At 48.2% G+C, this 13,911-nt stretch overlaps 2 protein-coding genes across 5 annotated transcripts in view; one reads left to right on the top strand and one right to left on the bottom strand.

Moving 5' to 3' along the window:
- Nucleotides 1–13,911, bottom strand: part of LOC110368142 — a 192,741-nt gene that overhangs the window by 110,687 nt on the left and 68,143 nt on the right. The gene's annotated exons all lie outside the window — the stretch shown is intronic.
- The window catches only part of kif1c (kinesin family member 1C), a 34,471-nt gene continuing 26,061 nt past the window's right edge, over nucleotides 5,502–13,911 (top strand). For 2 of the 4 annotated variants that reach the window (XM_036132255.1, XM_036132253.1), the window contains exon 1: nucleotides 5,502–6,115. The gene's annotated coding sequence lies outside the window, so the exon portion shown is untranslated. Of the gene's footprint in view, nucleotides 6,116–8,316; nucleotides 8,404–13,911 lie in introns of those variants that run through there. The other 2 variants (XM_012857742.3, XM_036132254.1) reach the window with 2 other exon arrangements.

The raw sequence follows: 13,911 nt of genomic DNA, 5'->3' as shown, positions 1-13,911 counted from the left end.
ACACTCACTGGAACTTTGAAGTCCAATTTACCATCGATTCACTTAAAAGTCACAAACATGGTTGTTGAAAGATGAATACTTTCTGTCGAAAAAGGGAAAAAATATGAAAATTGCACACTTACATTTTATTTGTATATGTATTTGTCATAAGTCGCCTGAGCTGGAGAATTTATGCCATTCTTGAACTGCAGACAAGGGCCACACAAAATCATTTAGAGGGCCACAACTGGCCCTCAGGCTGCATTTTGGACATCCCTGGGTCAAGATGTTTGGCCTAAAACACGCCCACAGCTGGATCTTAGAGTATGTAAACTTCTGAAAGTTTTAATAAAATGTTGCTATTCCGATCATATCAGACCTAAAGCAGTAAAAAGTCTGATTCAAAGACTGAAAAAACAAATGAAGGTTTCAGAGTCTGGTTGTGTCACTCTGCTGGTGGGAAATACTCAAAACCGATATTGTCTTTTTGTGAAAGTCTCCACACCTGTCAGCATATTTTTGTTATGTAGTCAGAACCAACAGCTCAGAGAACATGTTGTTGTCCAACTCTCCAACAATCCAACAATCCTGGGTTTACAGAAATCCAGGACATCCAACTACATTTTCCTGCCTTTATTCTGCATTTACTGCAGCCACTTCCTGTTGATGTGAAGCTGAGAACTGACCTGGGAGGTTGTGATGTGCAGGTTGGGCCACTAGGTGTCGCCGCGTCTCCTCCAACACATCCATCTGCCAGCAGCTGGAACCCAGCATGTTCCACAGTTGATATGATGAAAGACAGGATATGGATATAACCAGAAGTTTAATTGCTCATCTATGAACTGATAAGTACATCTGGAGTGCAAGTTTAATTTACATTATCATTTAAAGTTGAATAAAACAATTATAAAAACCTAAACACACTGGAATATGAAATACAGAACAGAACCAAACAGAGGAAGATGAGGTGAAAACCCATGGAAAATAAGATTTAATAAACAAATTAAATGCAAAAGAAGAAAATAGTCCGTTTTATGTCGATCACCAAACGTGATGACTGTTCAACTATCATCATTTCCAATCATGAGGCCTCGTTAAGGCAGAAGGAACCTGCCCAGGGTGCAGAGAAACTATCAATATCTATGAACTCTGAAGTCAGTTTTAGTAAATAAACTCTCCATTAGGAAAAAAATTATCTATTACCCATCCATTGTGGCTCTGTCAAATTTTGACAGCAGCAGTGATTCTGATACATTTTTTATTTTGTTGAAAAAAAGCTTGTAAATACATTTCTCCACCAAATCCTATTTTACAGATTGCCATAGAAATATTTTTGCTTTGACATATTTTCTCCAGTTGAATAGAAGTTAATTTTATTTAAAAAGTGTGTGAAATAACATTAAAGTTTCTCTTAGAACAACCCGGTCAAACTTTGTGATTTTTTTTAATTAATATAGCCAAAGGTATGCTTAATAAAATGCAGGTAAACCAATGTAACAGGACCGTGCAGCAGTAGAGGTTTTTGGTCACCCAGGGCGGCACTTTCAATGGCACAAAGGGGGCGTCATGAGCAGTTAAAAAAAAAAGAAATTAAAAATAATCTGCACCCCAAAAGTGGCTTCCCATTATCCACCATGTCACTGTGTGAGGAATAGGCGCCCCTTGCTGCTGCAGGCGCCCTGCTTGCTGTGAGAGGAGGCTGCAGCTCTGCAGTCCTGCACAGAGGCTGACAGGCTGGAGGCTAAATGAGACGAGGAAAGGCCCTGGGGACGTTCACCTCTGGGTCTCTCAAATGGACCGGGCCACTGGGCTGCAGTCCCACCAAGAGGTGAGGTGACCATGGAAGTCCAGGAGGATTCCCAACCAGCTGGTTGTCAAACTGTTTTATTGTTTGTTTTTCTTTCTTTTTGTTCTACCCAATAATAAAATGCAGCCGTGGTGATGCAAGAAGCCGCCCTCGCAGTCAGCACATCATATACCACAATAATAAAATAAAATTAAAATTAAATAAAAAAAGCAAAGATGCTGGGAAAAAAGGAAAAAGAAACAAGTGGAGTAGAGAAAATATCGACAGGATCAGCTATAGGTTAAATCCCGTTTCCCTTTTATGTTTCTAATCAGACAGAAATAAACAGAAATAAGTTAAGTAATTCCCTTACTGTGTCTGTGTGTTTAGCACTTTAAAATTCATAAAGTTTATTATTGTTGCTGTTATTATTAGTTGTAGCTGAGCAGATCAGTTTTAGTTGTACAGTTGGTACAGAGGGACAAAATAATGCCAGTCAGAGGAGGAGGTGGCTCAGGAGAAGGTAATGAAGGAGGAGTAAGAACCACCTAAAAATGTATAAGGCACAGGTGCAGGGCTGGATTGGTAATAGATGTTTGCATTGAATCATATAAAATCTCCAAGGATTGTAAACCAAGAGTTTCTTCCAGCTAATAGGCTGAAAGGGTTCATTAATTTAAGGTCTAGCTTGTATTTGAAGGTATATCTGTATATAATATTTGCTTGGATACGATAAACTGCTTTTTTAGTAAACTTGTAGTGTTTTTTGGTTGTTTTGCTGGGGGGATAATTCAATGTAGACCCACCACTGCTGTGCAGGAGCACGTGGTCTCAGCGGTGCTGTAATGTGCAGCCATGTCCAGCAGGGGGAGCTGCAGCTCTGCGCTCCCTGCGGGACAGCGCTGTGAACTCTGGGTATTTCCTACAGGCCTCAACACATCAGGACCCCTGGACCTCAGACCACATGTAAGAGTCCGCTCAGGGATGAATGCGTGTGTGTGTGTGTGTGTGTGTGTGTGTGTGTGTGTGTGTGTGTGTGTGTGTGTGTGTGTGTGTGTGTGTGTGTGTGTGTGTGTGTGTGTGTGTGTGTGTGTGTGGCTGAGTGATCTTTTTTGTATTGTACCACAATGTGAGGACTTTGATTTAACCTATTGGGTCCTCACTTTTTTGGGGGCTATGGGATGAGTTTAGGACTAAGGTGTCAGAGTTAGGTATATATTATATATTAGTTATGGTCAGGGTTAGTGTGAGTTTTAGGATTAGGTCCTAGAAAGGCTTGAAAATAAATAAAAGTGTATGGAAATCAAGGCACGGTCCTCACTTTGTACTTTAAACAAGGAAGACTGTGTGTTTCCTGACATCCAGGTGTTTCCTGACCTGACCCAACCTCTGTCTCTCTCTCTCTCTCTCTCTCTCTCTCTCTCTCTCTGTCTCTCTCTCTCTCTCTCACACACACACACACACACACACACACACACACATTGTGCTGCCGTCATTGTGTCCTCTCAAAGACAAAGACAGGCGTCCCAGCAGCTCCACGCCCCACAGAGACAGGAGCTCATGTGACCGATTTACTCTCTGGAGCTTTGATCCGGGTTCGAACCTGAAACCGGAACGGTGTGCCTCACCAGGAGCTGCTTCGTGTCTCCTGAAGGAGGTCCAGCCTTCCCTCTGGAGAACAGCCACACCCTGAGGGACAGTGGAGCCTTTTTACACCTGATTTACCTGCAGGACCCTGCAGAGGCCCCGCCTCCTCTGCTCTCCTTTAGCTCCATCTCACGCTGTTGTTTTTCTTCTCAGCTCCTGTTTGAGCGGAAGAAGACCAGCCCATGTCTCCCAGGATGGATTACAACTTGTAAACCTGTTCGTCCTCATGTAAAACAGACAGACGGCTGCTTTGACTGTCTAGACTCTGAACCAGAGATGTTCTCTGTGTAAAGATGATCCACTCCCCCAGACTTCTGGTGACCCCTCTCCATCCTCACCAGCCTGTTGTCTCTGAGCCATGGACACTGACTACTCGCTGCCCTCCAGCCCAGCAGCGCCTTTAGACCCGGGCCTTATGGCTCTCTGCACAGGGCGGCACCCCAACAGGGGGCGGCACCCCACCAGGGGGCGGCACGCCACAAGGGGGCGGCAATCCGCCAGCGGGGCGGCACTCCACCAGGGGGGCGGCACCCCAACAGGGGGCGGCACACCACCAGGGGGGCGGCACTCTACCAGGGGGGCGGCACTCCACCAGGGGGGCGGCACCACCAGGGGGGCGGCACACAAACAAGCGGTGCCACTCCACCAGGGGGGGTGGCACCCCAACAGCAGGCGGCACCCCACCAGGGCGGCACTCTACCAGGGGGGTAGATTTATGAATTAATTTGTGGTTGTAATTTAAGGCCCGTTTCCCTCTCTATTTTTAGAACAATCTGCACACCTTCTGATCATCTCTTGTTAAAACCGTCTAACTGTTAAAGATGTCAGACCTGAGGGGGGTCATTCTGCACTGAGCACACTTTGAGATTAGAAAGTCGATATTCTTTGAGTGAAAGCAGATAAAACCGCATGTCCAGTCAGAAAAGTTAAAACGTTTCTCCTTTAGATTCATCTGCCATCATGTTCCTGACCGACTAATGAAGAACGCCATCATTAGATGTTGCCTGATGGCACCATCATACCTACAGATACCGCTAAAAAAAACAATTCCACCCACTGCCACCAGGAACCATCTGGTCAACAACCAGAGTCCGTCTGTTCAGCCTAATGGCAGCTGCTCTGGTTCTGCCTCAGAGGTTCTGCAGAGACAACCAGCATCACGGAGACCAAGGAACCCAGCAGACGGGTCAGGGGAAAGGTTCTGGTCCAGGTTAAAGCAGGTCAGGTTCTACAACGTCTCCCAGAGCTCTGATCATCATGTGGACCTGGAGAGAGGATGGACCTCCTGCAGACCTACCAGGACATGGACGTCCACCTGGACTGACAGGCTGGACCAGGAGAGCATTGATCAGAGAAGCAGGAAGACCATGGTGGCTCTGGAGGAGCTGCAGAGACCCACAGCTCAGGTAGGAGAACCTGTCCACAGGATGATTATTAAATCAGGAGGAATGCTGCCTCGTCAGATGAAGTTCTGAAGTCTACAGATACAGAACCTACTGGACTGCAGCCATGGACGGTTTTACCACTAGTTCTGTTGTCTCTGAACAGAACCGGCCCAGCAGGACCAGACCCAGCAGGACCAGACCCACCAGAACCAGACCCAGTGGGACCAGACCCAGCAGGACCAGACTCACCAGGACCAGACCCAGCGGGACCAGACCCAGCAGGACCAGACCCAGCAGAACCGGCCCAGCAGAACCGGCCCACCAGAACCAGACCCACCGGAACCACCAGACCCAGACCCAGCAGAACCAGACCCAGCAGAACCAGACCCAGCAGAACCAGACCCAGCAGGATCAGATCCAGCAGAACCAGACCCAGCAGGATCAGACCCAGCAGAACCAGACCCAGCAGAACCAGACCCAGCAGGATCAGACCCAGCAGGACCAGACCCACCAGAACCAGAGCCAGCGGGACCAGACCCACCAGAACCAGACCCAGCGGGACCAGACCCACCGGGATCAGACCCACCGGGACCGGACTATCAGGGTGGCGAATAAGGAAACTTTGTCAGAGTGAGACCTCTGTCAGTGCGCGCTCTCTGTCTGCCGGCCCTCCGGAGGCGGAGCTGGCTCTGCGCTCCACGGGGACGCGCCCGCTCTCTCCCCCACGCACTCACCGCCGCGCGGCCAGGCCACCGGCCAGCCTCTCTCCCCCCTCTGCTGCTCCTCCGTTCGGCCCGGTTCTCTGTAAATATCCCCCCCTCCCGGCGGACCGGAGCCGGACCCGCGGACACCGGCCGGACGCGCTGTCGGATCGCAGACTTTCCGCCGCTTTCTGTCCCGGGACCCGCCGTGATTCACCGCCCCGCCTGCCTGGCTCCAAGGTCCGGGCCTCAACTTTCCCTCGGCTCGGCCCTCCGGCTTCCGGTCCCCTCGGACGGCCTCCGGTACCGGACGGTGACGTCACCCTGAGCGGAGCCGCTCCGGATCCTCCGTTAGATCCACGGAGACGCAGCCGGAGTGGGAATAAAGTTTTATTCTGAGGGGGACCCAGCAGCGCCCCCACCCTGCTGCCCCGCCTGGCTGCCCTGGTACCGACAGGCCCGGAGCAGAGCCAGGACCGGGACCGGAACCAGAACCGGTTCTGTTTAGTTCTTGGCTCGTTTGGTGGGTTTTCCTGAGCGAAGACATGGCGTGGACCGTCTGAGCGGACCCACGCGCGGCGTCCACGAGACTGCGTGTTTCCTCCGGTCTGGTAGAGGTGAGTCATCCACGGCGAGGGTCCCGCTCTCAGGTCCGATCAGAACCGGAACCGGTCGGTGCAGTGATCCGGTAACCGAGCAGAACTTTAACAGAACCGCAGGTTTAAAGTTTTTACGCTCAGCCTCCATCAGAACCACCCAGTGTAATAAAGTTAAAGCAGAACTCAGAGGTTCAGAACCTTTTATGGGCCACCAGAGTCCGAACAGGTTTCCTCTGACGTCAGCGACGTTCTCACACCTGTTCAGGTAAAAGCTTCGTGATAGCTGGAGTTAAAGAAGAGTTTTAATTTTCTACAAAACTCTACAGATTAATTAATATAAAACAATGATTGTCACATCTGTTGGTTCTATTGAGGCTACGGTACCGGTTCTGATCCGGTTCTGGTCCAGTTCAGCTCCCTCCAGGTTCTGATTACCTCATCCTACCTGTCCAGGTGTGAAACGCAGCCGTTCTGGCTCAAGAGGCTCAGTTCTGCCTGAGGACCGGTTCCTCTGACCCGTCTCGGTTCCATCAGAACCAGAACTGGACCATTTATCCCTGTAGTGCATCACTTTAACCTGAATGTGACGCTGTATGAATGTCTGCAGGTGTTTAAAGCAGAAGCTTCGTTTCTCCTGGAGTTTAACTTCCTGACGCATTTCAGGGTTTTCTCTTTAATAAAAGTCAGAAAATCACTTCCATAAGTCCATAAGTTTCATTTAATAATTTAAATCTGGTAGTTTGGAGGATTTATAGAAGTCAGATCGACACCAAAAGGAGTGTTGGAGCAGGAAGCCAGTTCCCCGGTTTGAATCCCACAGATTGCCGCTTTGTGCCCTTGAGCAACACCGTCAGCCCCAGAATGCTGCAGACAGAGTCCAGTCGGTGCCGCCGGTTATTTAGAGATAAGAACCACAGAGCAGAACCACAGAGCAGAACCCCCAGCACAGCAGGGAGGAAGAATTAATCCACCTGCTGCTGTGAACTGCTGCTCAGCTGGCTGAAACGAGGCAGTTTGGGTCATATTCAGTAAATTAATCATTATTCATTAATAATTAATCATTTATTATATTTTCTAAACTCTTTCCCGCACCATAATGACAGCAACACATGCCTTTTTCAGACTGACGTCTTGGAGTCATTATTTATTTCAACATCTGTGGAACATTTATAGTTTAATCTGCGTGGCATCATGAGCTAACCGCAGCAGATCAGCCTTTCTGTGGGAGTTGTCGGTTTAAAGACGGTGAAAAGGTGCCAGTGAAGCATTTTCACTCCAGTTTATCCACCGAGCCAAACTCCATCAGGGTGCTGGTTCCATTCCTGATGATGATGAATGAATTCAGGCTAAATAATACATGCTGGTGTGGAGGTTGGAGCTGAACCTGAGGATAAACGGCTCAGTTCACAGCAGCTGGAGTGGATCAAGGTGTTAAACGTCTATCAGAACAAACCCAGACATGTTTTCATCAACAGAAAACTACAGATAATTACTCTGGACAGGAACTGGCTCCGTTTTCTGCTGCAGCTCTCCTGCATGCAGACCCAGTCAGCTGCTCGGTCAGCTGAATCTCCTAATTAGCGCCATCGTGCGTCTGCTGCGTCTTTACCAGACATTCCTGAGGTTTGCAGGAATTCTCCACATTCTTCAGCGCGGTGCTGTAAAACCAGAGAAGTCAGGTGAAACTGGAGCGTCTCATCAGAAACACACACAGAATGTTTCAGTTTTATGTCTTTATCTCTGCCGTCCTCGTTATGAAGAAGCTCTAAATGTTCCAAACGTGAGAACGTTCCCACCCCGCCCTGCTATTCAGCGTCCCGTCCCGGCGCTCCCAGGGGGGACGTCTGCGCTCAGGCGGGTTTTTCCACACCTGAAGCTCAGGACCAGACGGTGGGTCCAGCTGTGCTGTTGTTTAACGAGCTCCAGGTTCTGATTGGCCGGCTGGCCTGCAGACATGCCCTGAAACCGCAGCTTTGATGCACCCGGCTGATCCGGTGGTGCTGGTGCCGGTTCTGTTCCCCCTCCTCACCTGAGCCACAGGGCTGAGTCTGTTTCTCCTGGAGGTTCTGAAGCAGAACTAAAGTTAGCCAGAGAGGCTGCAGCCGTCCTCAGCTGGCATCTCAGCTGTCCGCCTGTGTGTGTGTGTATTTATAGCTGCACGTTGTTTGGATCCTGCTCCGCTGTGACCAGGCAACAGCTCTGACACAAAGCCCACGGGCCTCAGCAGGACATCTGGAACCCGGTGGACAGGTCTCCACGGGTGGAGTCTCCTCCAGAGGAGAACCCCGTCCTGCTGGGGGGCAAAGGTCAGAGTCAGCTGCATGGATTCAGAAATAAGAGCTGGACATTTCATCCTAACTGAAGGTTTTTAGGTGTTTGGCTGTTCAACCTGAACCAGAAAAGCTCTGAACTTATGAGATGTCCTCCAGAAAAAGTGTTTAGCAGCACCACCAGGTAGGGCTGAACAATTAATCGCACTTTCAATATAATTATAAAACGCAATTTCCAAATCGCAGAGTCTGCAATTTTTGGCTATGTAACAATTAGGGAATTAGACGCGTCCTTTAGGTGTCAGTAAAATGTTTAAAGTGGGTTTGCCTCCACATGGAAGGGAAGACAGTTGCAGCAGTGAGATAATCTAATTTTATTACTTGTATTAGAGTTTATATAATCATAAAAAGCATTAAGTACAGGTCAATCAGTTTAATACATAGACTTGCTTGTTGGTTGGACTTTGCACTTTATGTTCAACAAGGATTGATGTCCAAATCAACTAAAAGCTGTTCTCTTGAATAATATTCTGATTAATAGAAACATTAAAAGTTCATATTTAAAATAGTCCTTGTTTACAAACATCTTTATTTAGAGGCCATTTTTGTTGCTTGTGGTTAATGCAGAGAAAAGTCAAAATTACAATTTTGGTTGAAATATATTGTAGGCAGAACGCAATAATTTCTGCTCTGAGTTTAGATGCTGTGGGTGTTTTAGCAACTAATCTGCACAGCGAGGAAACAAATTGATTTGTTGTTTGTATATATTTAAAAAGACATGATAAATTAAACTGGAAAATAAAAATCGCATTAAATCGCAATATTAAGAAAAAAAAATCGCAATTAGATTATTTTCCAAAACCGTTCAGCAGCACCACCAGGTGACTTTAAACCTTTAGTGGTCTTATTTTGTCAAACTCAGTGGTTCCATGTTTAGTTTTGTGTTTGGTCTGTCAGAGGGAACATGTTTGTGAAGGCTGACTGATTTCAGACCTTCTCACGTCTAATCGTAGATTTCTGGCCGATTTCTGACTTCTGGTCGATTTCTGACTTCTGGTTTTCTTAAAGCTGAGAAAATTAGCAACACTCAGACAGAGTTCACCTTGTAAACTGACTTATTATCTGATCTTAATAAGGTCTTATCTCTGGGACTCCCTAACCCTCCATTGTCCACGTTAGACAGGCTGAAACTCACAAAGGTAATAGAGAGTACCCAGGCTTCAGCCTTCCTGTTATCTGCTGAAAAGACTTGCTCTCTCTCGCTCTCCTGCAGCCTGAACAAGCAGGAGACCTTACTGAGCTTCTAATCTCACTACACCTTCAGTTTATGGTGGTTCTAACCTCTCTGTGATTCTTCAGACCTCACAGGGACAGGAAGGAGCCGCCGTTCATCTTCTTCCCTCAGTAACAGCCTCCACACTGCAGAGTGTTGCAGTCAGCACCTCCTGCCTCTGATTGGCCGGTGTGCGGTCCGGGCTCAAGAACCAGCAGAACCTGGTTGTCATGTCACTGCATAATTAATATAAGTCCCTGGAGTCTTCATGAGAGTAGATGAGGAATCTTAGATCTGGACTCTGATCATGTAGCTGATGCTGAGGCGTTTACGCCGAGGTCAGGACCTCCAGGAGTGGACCGACGTCCTTTTGTCCACTTTGTTTTTATTCCAGAGAGGAAGAAGTTTTCTTCTCCTTGTCTGTCTGTGAAAACAGCGCGTAACTCTTCACTGTTTCCTTTAAAACAAGCGTCCTCTATTAATTAGTCTGTTCAGGTTTCAGGTGTTTGGCGTCACCTCTTGTCTGTGAAGTCTTGTTTTTGCATATTCAGCGTTTTTATCAAACTATCCCCAGCAGGCCGTCATGCTCAGGTAGGACCAGGAGTCAACTGGGTCAGCTGTGATGCAGATAATTAATTACTGTAAAGGTTGTCTAAATCTTCCATTTGAACTTTTTCCTCCTATGGAAATCTGCCGACTCATTTTTACTGTATCTTCAGTCTTTGTTTTTAAGTCTTAAAGGACTTTAGCAGGAAAACAGTCCCTAAACCTCTTCTTCACCCTGTTTTGGTCCAAAGTGACCAGAACACCCCCGGCCTCCTGCCGTAGTGACAGACCAGGCAGCAGATTGGCCGATGAAGTCAGCTGATCCTCTGTCAGCAGCAGCTTGTTGTCGCTCAGGCCGCAGCGCTGTCGTTTCCCGCTGCACCCGAAGGCAGCACGTGCTCCATTGTGCCGTAAACGGGACGCAGAGCGCCCAGTCGGGGGGCCGGGGGTGCACGGCGCGGCGCGGCGGGCTGCAGGAGCTGCAGGAGCTGCAGGAGCTGCATGTGCTTCACAGGCTGGGCGTCTATCTTTAGCAGAGTGTGAGCACACGCCAGCCGTCAGATGTGTTTGAGGCATGAAGACCGTTCATTATCACATTCCTGCACAGAGGCCGGAGCATGGGAACAGGCAGGAAGGACGGCGAGCGGAGCTGATCCACCGTCAGGCAGGAGCAAACGATCAGCAGCAGCACAGTTTATGGCCATCAGATCAGACGTCATCCTGCTTTTTATGCCACTGGTAGACATGTTTGTTTATGAATAATGGAGAAAAATGGTTGTAAATATGATCAGATGTCTTTATAATAGCAGCTAAAAACTTGGTGTTGCTTTCTCTGCCCATTTATTATGGTTCTGGTCTCAGTTTGGGCCAGAAATGGGATGGATCATGGCCTCTAATTAAACTCAAATACTTCCTGCTGGAACATATCATCTCTTACAAATGAAGAATTATAGAAAATAAGTAGCTGGTTGCTAAAGCTAGGTCAAAGCGTCCATCAGACAGGTAGACACTGCATTTGATCGATGATACGAATCAAACAAAACGGGTAAAATGTGAAATAAACTGTAGCTATTAAAGCAGCGAAATGACCAGGATCTTCAGGTTTTAAAGAACATTAGAAGTCAGGTGGATTCACAGCAGCTCTGAAGAAAAGGAACAAACTCCCAGCAGGTGCAGAAGTTTCCAGAAGTTAATGACGGTTAATGCTCCTCCTCTGAGAAGCGGTCCTGGAGGGAAACCCACTCATCCCTCCTCTAGTGAGTCACTCCAGCTCCATCTGGAAGATCCAAGCAGGAAGGAGCCACAGATCCTCCTCTGAGTTCTGGGTTTACCCCGGGGTCTCCACCTGGTGGACCAAGACCTGAAAACCTCCACAGGGATCTGATAACCTGAAAACACCACGACTGATCCTCTACCAGATGACGGAGCTCCTAGTCCACCTCTAATGGGTCAGGATCAGAATCTAGATGGACCAGTGAAATGGTCCGTCCTTTTGGTCTTCTTCACCAACAAAGCGTGGTCAATGATTCTGACGTGAAACCTTTGCATCAGATATAAAGCTGCCTTTGTATTCATCCCCTGAATAACGTCAGATCAGACCTGATAAGAGTCTACATGTGTGTATAGGGGGTGTGAATACATGTACATGGCACCTTAAACCTGTTCTACTGCTACAGAAGCTCCTTAGTCCGTTACAGGAAACTAATAAACGCTGTTACCCAGAAGCCCTCAGGGTAAACTGAGGAGCCGACCTCCAGAGATGTGACTGTGAAGGAGTTAATCCATCAGGCCCAACCAGTCGGGTAGTAAAGTCAGGTCCTATCTGACTGATAAGCAGCCGTCAGCAGAGAGATCGATGTCTGTCCTGCAGGACGAGGCCTGGATGCTTCAGGGTCAAAGTCTGCGTGGGAAACTTATCAGCCATTACTGTTATGTACGGGAGAAATTAGCTCCTTTCATCCGCAGCACAACGTCCTCCTGGAAGGATGGCTGCTAGCTCTGCAGGCGCTGGGACGTGTTCAGTCTGCTCAGAAATGCATTGTGGGTGTTTTAGCTTCCTGGATGCAGAGGCGGCTGTCGGTTCTCTGCATTCCTTTGATTTTAGTCTAAAATCAGGGATTTTATCTCCAACCTGTGAAGTTAGCATTCAGCAGCATCCATCCTGCTAGCCTCGTGAGACCATCCTGATCTCACGAGATTTCAAGGTTTCACTCGCAGATCAGTCTGGCTACTCTCCGTTAAAGAAAATTTGGAGCCGTTCACCAAACGAACGTCCAATCAGCGTTGGCTTTGAGGCGGGTTGAGGTGTGACGCAACGGGAAGCGCGTCAGTTCAGTCTAAACAACATGGCGGCTTCAGCCGATGAAACTAGCGTTAGCGTGGCTATCGAGCAAGTTTTATCAGAATTACAGAGTATTTCTTTGCTGAGCTAACGAGCCTTTACCTGCAGCAGAAAGAGTAGCTTGGCTTGTGGTTGTGTTTTCGTCGTCGCTCGTAACAGAGCAGACACCCCCCCCCCCCCCCACAGAACCTGGACCCGCCCCACTTTACATCACTGCCTTCAGCACAGGCAGCTGTAGAGAGATGAGGCCATTAAAGGATGAAACCGAGGGAAGACGGAGGTCCTGGAGGAACCTCAACCCAGAACCAGCCGTCTGCCGATCCAGTCCACGTCTCACAGCACCGTTAGGGAGGAGGTTCTGGTTCTGGTTCTGGTCAGTTCTGACAGTCAGAGCAGAAACAGTTACATGCTGAGGTTTAATCTGTGCGGTGCGTCTGAAGAACCAACACACCATAAAACCATAAACCTTCCTATCAGCTGACCGTCATGTGGCGGCTGTGTAAAAACAGAGCCAGCACTTTCTGATTTTACTCGTCTGCTGCTGCTCTGGCTCAAAGGCACTAAAGCAGCACTGTGAGATGTGAGATGGAGAAAACCGTGAAGTCTGATTCCCCCTGAGGACAGCAGGTCCACTGTTAGTTCTGCCAATCACAGAAGAGTCTGAACTTCACCGCTCCTCCTCCCACAGTTACAGTAAAACTGTCCTGAAGGAGGGAGGGAGGGGCATCGGGATCTGATCCAACAGAGAGCGCTGGTTCAAATCCCTCCTCTAACATTCACTTAGCTCAGACACTAAGGAGCAAACGGTTCCTCTGCTGATAGTAGCAGGTAGAACCGTAGGGAACGTTTAGACAGCGATGTCAGTCTGATGGCTCAAAGAAAGTCTTTACAGCCGCATGAATTCAATTCAGTTCAGTTTTATTTCTGTAGCAAAATTCATGGTTCACGTCATCATCAAGGTTCTTTCCAAAGTCAGACTCCATCAGATCCTCCAGGTTGGTGAGAAAGTTTCCTCTCTAAGGAAACCCAGCAGGTTGCATCAAGTCTCTCCAAGCAGCATTCACTCCTCCTGAAAGAGCGTAGAGCCACAGTGGACAGTCGTCTGCATTGTTGATGGCTTTGCAGCAATCCCTCATACTGAGCATGCATGAAGCGACAGTGGAGAGGAAAACTCCCCTTTAACAGGGAGGAGAACCTCCAGCAGAACCACAGTGGACAGTCGTCTGCATTGTTGATGGCTTTGCAGCAATCCCTCATACTGAGCATGCATGAAGTGACAGTGGAGAGGAAAACTCCCCTTTAACAGGGAGGAGAACCTCCAGCAGAACCAGAACCAGGCTCAGTGTGAACGCTCATCTGCCTCCACCCACTGGGGCTTAGAGAA

This window comes from Fundulus heteroclitus, unplaced genomic scaffold (genome assembly GCF_011125445.2).
Source record: "Fundulus heteroclitus isolate FHET01 unplaced genomic scaffold, MU-UCD_Fhet_4.1 scaffold_49, whole genome shotgun sequence".
In the NCBI taxonomy this organism is placed as follows: Eukaryota; Metazoa; Chordata; class Actinopteri; order Cyprinodontiformes; family Fundulidae; genus Fundulus; species Fundulus heteroclitus.
This window is presented reverse-complemented; position numbering and strand designations above follow the sequence as displayed.